Below are 8,030 nucleotides of genomic sequence, written 5' to 3'. Positions count from 1 at the left end.
GTTGACCAGTGTCCTGAAGTTGGCTCTCCTACCTCAGAGGCAGAGCCCTGACTCCTGGCTGGAGCACCAAGAGCCTTTCATCCACACGGCTCAGAATAAAAGGGAGAAAAAGTAGAGAGAATTAGTAGAAGTATGAGGAAAGAAAGAAGGAAAGGAGGAAAGGAAGGAAGGAAGGAAGAAGCAAAGAAGGAAAGACAGGAGGGAGGGAGGGAGGGAGGAAGGAAGGAAGGAAGGAGGGAAAGAAGGAAAAAAGACAGAAAGAAAGAAGATACAGTAAAAATAAAATAAAGTATAATATAGTTATTGAATTAAAAAATATTTAGAAAAAAGAAAAGGGACGGATAGAACCTTAGGACAAATGTTGGAAGCAAAGCTATACAGAGAAAATCTTACACAGAAGCATACACATACACCTTCACAAAAAGAGGTAAAGGGGGAAAAATCATAAATCTTGCTCTCAGAGACCACCTCCTCAATTTGGGGTGATTCGTTGTCTAAAGGAGGGAAGGAAGGAAAGAAAGAAAGAAAGAACGAAGGTAAAGTATAATAAAGTTATTACAAATAAAATTAATTATTGAGAAAAAAAATTTTTTTTAAAAAACCATGGACGGATAGAGCCCTAGGACAAATGGTGGAAGCAAGAGTATACAGACAAGATCTCACACAGAAGCATACACGTACACATTCACAAAAAGAGGAAAAGGGAAAAAAAATCATAGATCTCGCTCCTAAATTCCACCTCTTCAATTTGGGATCATTCCTTGTCTATTCAGGTATTCCATAGATGCAGGGTATATCAAGTTGATTGTGGAGCTTTAATCCGCTGCTTCTGAGGCTGCTGGGAGAGATTTCCCTTTCTCTTCTTTGTTCTCACAGCTCACAGGAGCTCAGCTTTGGATTTGGCCCTGCCTCTGCGTGTAGGTCGCTGGAGGGCGTCTGTTTTTTGCTCAGACAAGACAGGGTTAAAGGAGCCGCTGATTAGGGGGCTCTGGCTCACTCAGGCCGGGGGTGGGGGGCGGAAGGAGGGGCACTGTGTGCGGGGCGGGCCTGCGGCGTCAGAGGCGGCGTGACGTTGGGGCAGAGGCCGGCGTGACGTTGCACCAGCCTGAGGTCCGCCGTGCGTTCTCCCGGGGAAGTTGTCCCTGGTTCCCGGGAACCTGGCAGGGGCGGGCTGCACAGGCTCCGCGGAAGAGGGGTGTGGAGAGTGACCTGTGCTCGCACACAGGCCCCTTGGTGGCGGCAGCAGCAGCCTTAGCGTCTCCCGCCCGTCTCTGGGGTCCGCGCTTTTAGCCGCGGCTCGCGCCCGTCTCTGGGGTTCGCGCTTTCAGCCGCGGCTCGCGCCCGTCTCTGGGGTTCGCGCTTTTAGCCGCGGCTCGCGCCCGTCTCTGGAGTTCCTTTAAGCAGCACTCTTAAACCCCTCTCCTCGCGCACCAGGAAACAAAGAGGGAAGAAAAAGTCTCTTGCCTCTTCGGCAGGTGCAGGCTTTTCCCCGAACTCCCTCCCGGCTAGTCGTGGTGCACTAACCCCTTCAGGCTATGTTCAAGCCGCCAACCCCAGTCCTCTCCCTGCGCTCAGTCCAAAACCGAAACCCGAGCCCCAGCTCGCAGCCCCGCCCGCCCCGGCGGGTGAGCAGACAAGCCTCTCGGGCTGGTGAGTGCCGGTCGGCACCGATCCTCTGTGCGGGAATCTCCCCGCCTTGCCCTCCGCGCCCTGTTGCTGTGCTCTCCTCCGCGGTACCGAAGCTCCCCCCTCCGCCTCCCGCAGTCTCCGCCCGCGAAGGGGCTTCCTAGTGTGTGGAAACTTTTCCTCCTTCACAGCTCCCTCCCACTGGTGCAGGTTCCGTCCTTATTCTTTTGTCTCTGTTTTTTCTTTTTTTCTTTTGCCCTACCCAGGTACGTGGGGAGTTTCTTGCCTTTTGGGAGGTCTGAGGTCTTCTGCCAGCCTTCAGTAGGTGTTCTGTAGGAGTTGTTCCACGTGTAGATGTATTTCTGGTGTATCCGTGGGGAGGAAGGCGATCTCCACGTCTTACTCTTCCGCCATCTTCCCAACTCCCCCTAAAATTTAAAGTCTTGATTGTAACTGTCCTCTTTATCCCTCACATCGAAGTACCCACTGCCGTCCAGGATGTAGCGAATCTCGTCATCCAGGTGTAAATACTCCTCATAAAACATCTTAATCTTTTCTTCGTAATTTGGTAGTTTGTCTTTGCATATGGTTATTATGTCCATCCAGGAGTAGTTTCTCTCTTTTCGGATCTTTTCTAATTCTGGATCATTCTCATATTTGTCAGCATCCAGCTTCCAGTAAAGGACCCCGAGCCCGCGCAGCTGCTCCAGGGCGACCGGGCACCCGGGGTCCCCGTGGTGGGGCCACTGCGGGTCGTCGCCCGACTTCTCCGTGTACCAGGCCTGCACCATGGCTGGGCCCAGGGGCACCGCCGCCTGACCCCGGACCTGCTCCGGCCGGTCTGCTCACCACTCTTAAAAGTCAACACCTTCTCACAATATGTGGTGCTTCTCCTTTAGAATCACCTGGGAACGCACTTTTTTTTTTTTTTTTTTGTCTACCTTGGGTCTTCGTTGCTGTGTGCAGTCTCTCTCTAGTTGCGGCGAGCGGGGGCTACTCTTTGTTGCCGTGCATGGGCTTCTAATTGTGGTGGCTTCTCTTGTTGCGGAGCACCGGCTCTAGGTGCACGGGCTTCAGTAGTTGTGCCTGGTGGGCTCTCGAGTGCAGGCTCAGTAGTTGTGGTGCAGGGCTTAGTTGCTCCATTGCATGTGGGATCTTCCTGGGCCAGGGATCAAACCCGTGTCCCCTGCATTGGCAGGTGGATTCTTAACCACTGTGCCACCAGGGAAGCCCTGGGAATGCACTTTTAAAATATACTTTATAAAAATAAACTTTTAGCTCTGGACTCTATGGTGGATTGGATTATTGTCTAGAACTATTCACTCACTCCACCCCACACCATCTCCATGAGAGGGACATTCTTCTTCACACTTTGATTTTGAGCTTGGCCATTTTTCTGCCAATGGATGCCAGCAAACATGACACAACCAAAAGATTAAAACTTGCTTACATGATTGGGCATGTTCTCTCACATCTCCACCTGTGTCATGAGCAGAGGTTCCCTTCTGTGGCTGCTGTCCCCTCAGCTTGGGCCCCAAGATGAATACACATAAAGCAGTCTGAGCCAAGTGGCAGTAAGAAGCCAAGCCCAGCTGCATCCTTTGCTTGAAACATCCCTATACAATCAAGGGCAGTGCAAATCAGCAAAACCCCACCAATCAGGATGCACGTACTTTTTTTTTTTTTTTTTTTTTTGCGGTACGCGGGCCTCTCACTGTTGTGGCCTCTCCCGTTGTGGAGCACAGGCTCCGGACGCGCAAGCTCAGCGGCCATGGCTCACGGGCCCAGCCGCTCCGCGGCACGTGGGATCTTCCCGGACCGGGGCACGAACCCGTGTCCCCTGCATCGGCAGGTGGACTCTCAACCACTGCGCCACCAGGGAAGCCTGCACATGTTGTTTTAAATCATTGAATTGATTTGTCACACAGCAGTAGCTAGCTGGTACAGTGAACTGACATTCATTGGCCTTTAATGAACGTATTTCCTCTGAAATTAATTCAACTTTCGCACACTTCAGAGTATGAGTCCCCAAATTAGATGACTCCCAGAAAGAAAACCAAGAGCATGTACACACATTTAGGAACTGACTCTCAGAATTAACCAATTTCTGACTTAAATAACCTTAGAATCTTCCACAAGGAAAACTTCCATAAATGCATATCCCCATTCATTAAAACAAACACAACCCTCTATTATACAATTCTCTCATGGCCTCATCAGGTAGGTTTCCTTTTTGCACATTTAATGTTTTATAATTATTGGTTAATTAGTCATACCATTTCTTTTTCTCCTTTCTGTAATTCAAAAGCCTAACACAGCCCACACCTTAGAGAAGGAATGACTCACCGGCATTGCTCATAGGCTACTTGAGGCAAATCCCAAAACTGAGAGCACAGAGAACTTCCCTGTGTCCTGCTCCCAAATCTTACAGATATCACAGTGTCATCTGACATACACCAACATACATATGCTGCCAACCAGTAGATTAAATCATATATATTAGAGAAGAGAAGGGGTTGGGAGATAAAGTCCAGATTCAAGTCATAGTTCCTCCACTTAGGAGTTGCATGACCTTGAACAAATCACTGCCCTGCTCTAAATCTGTTTTATCACCTACACATTGCAAATGTTAAAGGATTCAATGAGATTTCACGGTGGACACCTCTTGTTTTGTCTGCTCCAAACCCTATTTCTTCTGAGAACAGCACTCATTCTCTGTACGGTAACTATCGGATTCTCATGGGAGTGCTGGCTTTTCTTACTCTTCTCATCTTCCTTCTCACCCTAACCATATCAAATCCCCTCCCTTGGATCTATTAGGTGTTTTTTTTTTTTTTTAATTAGGAATTAGACATAAGTCAGCAGTGTAGCAGTGTGGCCGAAAAGGAGAGAAAATGAAATTGGGACTCAAAGAAGAGCTAAAATGAGAGGCAGAGTGAAAGGCCTGTTGGCTTTCAAGTTCCCAGTTTTAGATATTTCTGAGCTCAGTTACATCCTTTCTCTGCCTACAGCTTGATTTTAACCCAACTATATCCCTCCCTTTGCACTTAAGCCATATAAAATTGACTTTCATTCATTGGAATCAAAATAACACAGGTCTCAAACAAGACTTCTTCAGATTTTCTGGATTTTCCACTCCTTAATGTTTTAAAAGATGAACCTAAGACTTGGAGAGCCCTAGATGGTTCTTAGCATACAGAAGCCACTTTGAAAAAAAACCCCACAAATATACCTTTATCTGGAAAAACTGCTGTAAAAAATGGGTCTTTGGCCTCTGACTTTGGGATCAGCAGAATATGAAAACATTTCTAAGTGTAAAGGGTAAGCATTTTCTGGTTTACCTAGCAGCTATAGTCAATCACTGAAATGCATTATTTTTTCTAGTGCTCTTAAGTTGCTTCCTATAATTGGCAAGGTAGGCTGTAGTTAACCCATCTAGACATAAGAAAGAGAAAAATGTCTCTAAAACAAAGTTCATAGTTTTCGGGGGGGGTGGGCGGTGGGTACCAGCATGATCAGGGTGAGAGCTCATGCATCTTGCTATGGAAGCTGCCTGTAGAGGAGGCCCCCAGGACTGTTGCCTCAGTGCCCTGGCACTGTCTACAGAATTTAGGTAATAGCTCTAAAAATGTTGGGGAGTGATGCTTTGAAATCTGGGTGCAGCTTCATTCTTTTCCAAGTCCTTAACCATTCTTTTCTTTACCAAAGGGAAGATTTTATGCGTCTTCCTGAGTCACTAGAATATTTCTAGGGCAGACTAACTATGGTTCTGGAAATTGGCTTTTCTAGATACAAATTAGCTAATAAAGAAACTTATCGTTCTCCTTAGTCACAACTCACGTGACATCCTGGAGATCCATCCTGAAAGTTCAGATGTATCAGTGTTTCTTTATGTTGGTTGTAGACAGTACCTGTTTCCAGTCCCTCCAGTGAATTAGCTAAAAATCTGCTACAGTAATGACTTGAAGCTTTTATCATGCTATTCATCGTGTGTACGGTTCACTGCCAACAATGATTATGCCTCACAATTCTTTCCCCAGAATTTCAAAACTCAGTAAAAACATTCATCATCTAGCACTTAATAAGTAGACAGCACCTAATTAGTTTTAGAATCTGGAATGCTTTGGAAGAAAGGCAACTTATTAGTAGAAATTTCTAAACATCTAGTAAGACTTACTCTACTTTTGTGAGTGCTGTAAATCTTTTAGCAGTTTAGTATGTAAAGCCAAGAGATTTGGGGTTGCTTACCACAAGACAGTGAGTTAGTAAAACCTGGAGTGAATTCAAGACCTCTAATTTCAGCACATTGCTTTCACTGCAGAACTGCATAGAATCCCTTTTAATGGTGGACAGAGTAACACACAGGACCCCCTAGCATTGTGATGAGATCTGGAGCTTGACATACTCCTTTTAATCTTGTGTGCCTGTTGTCCTTCTTCTATCATCACAGTGGAAATATTGACAGTCCAAGGCAGAGATGTGTTCAATCCAAAATGAAACACATGCAGAAAAATCAGGACTGAATTAGAAATTATGTTAATAAACATCACTGGCAGAGTACCTTAGCTTAATTAGCAAGTCAAACTCCTACAACATTAAAGTGGGTGCAAATCTGGAAAAGCTTTCAGCATTTCCATACAAGTCTGCAAGATTTGGTGTCACAGAAGGCTGAAATGTTCTGAAGGTATTTCCCAGTTATAATGACAGAATAACATATTCAAAGCTCATTTTTCTAGTCAAGTATTTAATTGCTGTTTCATGTACTTTTAGGCATAAAGTTCCCTTGAGTCAAAATGAAATTGCCCATTAGCCAGGAGACTCAGTCCCAAAATACCATTCAAACGCAGCACCTCTAATCTCTAAGAGAAGTTTAGAGAGAAGGAAAAAAATCAAGCCCTTTCCTTTCTGTTCTGTCAAATAACATTATTTTTATGATCCTGTTTCTGGAAAATCATTCAATGGGGACCCTACAACTTATGAATCATCCAATTTCTACATACTCAGAAGTCAAAACAAATATGCTGTCCTACAATGTATTTGACTCCAGTTTTTTCATGTATTATGAAACATTTCAGATAAAGAGGAATAAATAGTATAAAGTAGTCACCATGCTAATTTCAGAAGAAAATGTTAATATGGTTATAGTCCTCTGTGTATTCCTACCCCATCACTTCCCCAACACTTTCTTCCAGGAATAATTAGTATATTGAAACTGACGTTTTATCATTTCCTGGCATCTGTTATATGAGATTCATCCATATAGATAAGCACTTTGATAATCTTACTGCAGTACTGCAGCCCACTGCATGAATACATGATAATTCATGTATCCATTGTCCTCTTTTTTTTTTTGCGGTACGCAGGCCTCTCACTGCTGTGGCCTCTCCCGTTGCGGAGCACAGGCTCCAGACGCGCAGGCTCAGTGGCCATGGTCACTGGCCCAGCCGCTCTGCAGCATGTGGGATCTTCCCAGACCGGGACACGAACCCGTGTCCCCTGCATCGGCAGGCGGACTCTCAACCACTGAGCCACCAGGGAAGCTCCATTGTCCTCTTGATGTACATCAGAACTATTGCCCTCAGGAGCCTTTAAGAACAATGCTGCAAAATGCATAAGTGTACACATCCACTCATGTATGTGAGTAAAAGTTACTTTAGGGTATGTGACTTGTAGTGAACTGCTGTGTTGTATGTCACGCATGTCTGCGACTTCATTAGATTATGACACACTTTCCCAAAAGGTACCACTTTAACTTTTTAATAAACTTAGAATCATCAAGCATTTTAATTTTGCCAGTACCCATGAAATGGAACCACCTTGCACATGTTTAATGGCCATTGTTTTCCTCACTTGTGAATAGCGCTTTTGCATCTTTTTCCCCATTTTTTCTCATTTAAAAAATTTTTTGACTTTTAAGCATTATTTATATATTTTGGATACTAAAATATAGTCCAGATTGGAACATGAATGTGGAGAGCTTTCATGGGGAAAATGCCCCAAAATGTATTTAACTGAATGTCTAATGTGTTTTTATGTAGGGAAAAGCATATTGGATTCTTTTGACAATATGAATATATATTTTGTGATAGATAGAGAAAACTAAGAAGACAATAAATAAAGGCAATTACTAAACTCCAGAAAAAATAAACTTGAACAGGAAAAGAAATATGAGGTTTAATTTTAAGTAATATTTGCAGAGTAATAATTATGTAAATACCATTATTGTTTAACCAAAAGGGTGGCATAATTTTATTTTCAAGTAGAAAGTTTGTGTGGATGTAAAACTTAATCTTCATTTTCGATAGTACCAAAGTCAGTTGATAACATATATAATTTAGAAATCAAGGAATAGCAGTACAACAATGTCATTTAAAATTATGGAGAAAAACCCCTGAATAAATCAC

General features: G+C 44.2%; 1 pseudogene; it reads right to left on the bottom strand.

Moving 5' to 3' along the window:
• Positions 1 to 1,155: 1,155 nt before the first annotated feature.
• Positions 1,156 to 3,247, bottom strand: LOC149748234 (acireductone dioxygenase pseudogene; annotated as a pseudogene).
• Between the last annotated feature and the right edge of the window lie 4,783 nt (positions 3,248 to 8,030).

The sequence above is a fragment of the Delphinapterus leucas genome, chromosome 10 (genome assembly GCF_059928025.1).
Source record: "Delphinapterus leucas isolate spDelLeu-1000000601 "Yukka" chromosome 10, BTC_Dleu_Yukka2, whole genome shotgun sequence".
Taxonomy (NCBI): Eukaryota; Metazoa; Chordata; class Mammalia; order Artiodactyla; family Monodontidae; genus Delphinapterus; species Delphinapterus leucas.
Note: the sequence above shows the minus strand (reverse complement) of the source record. Positions and strands in the feature narration are given on the sequence as shown.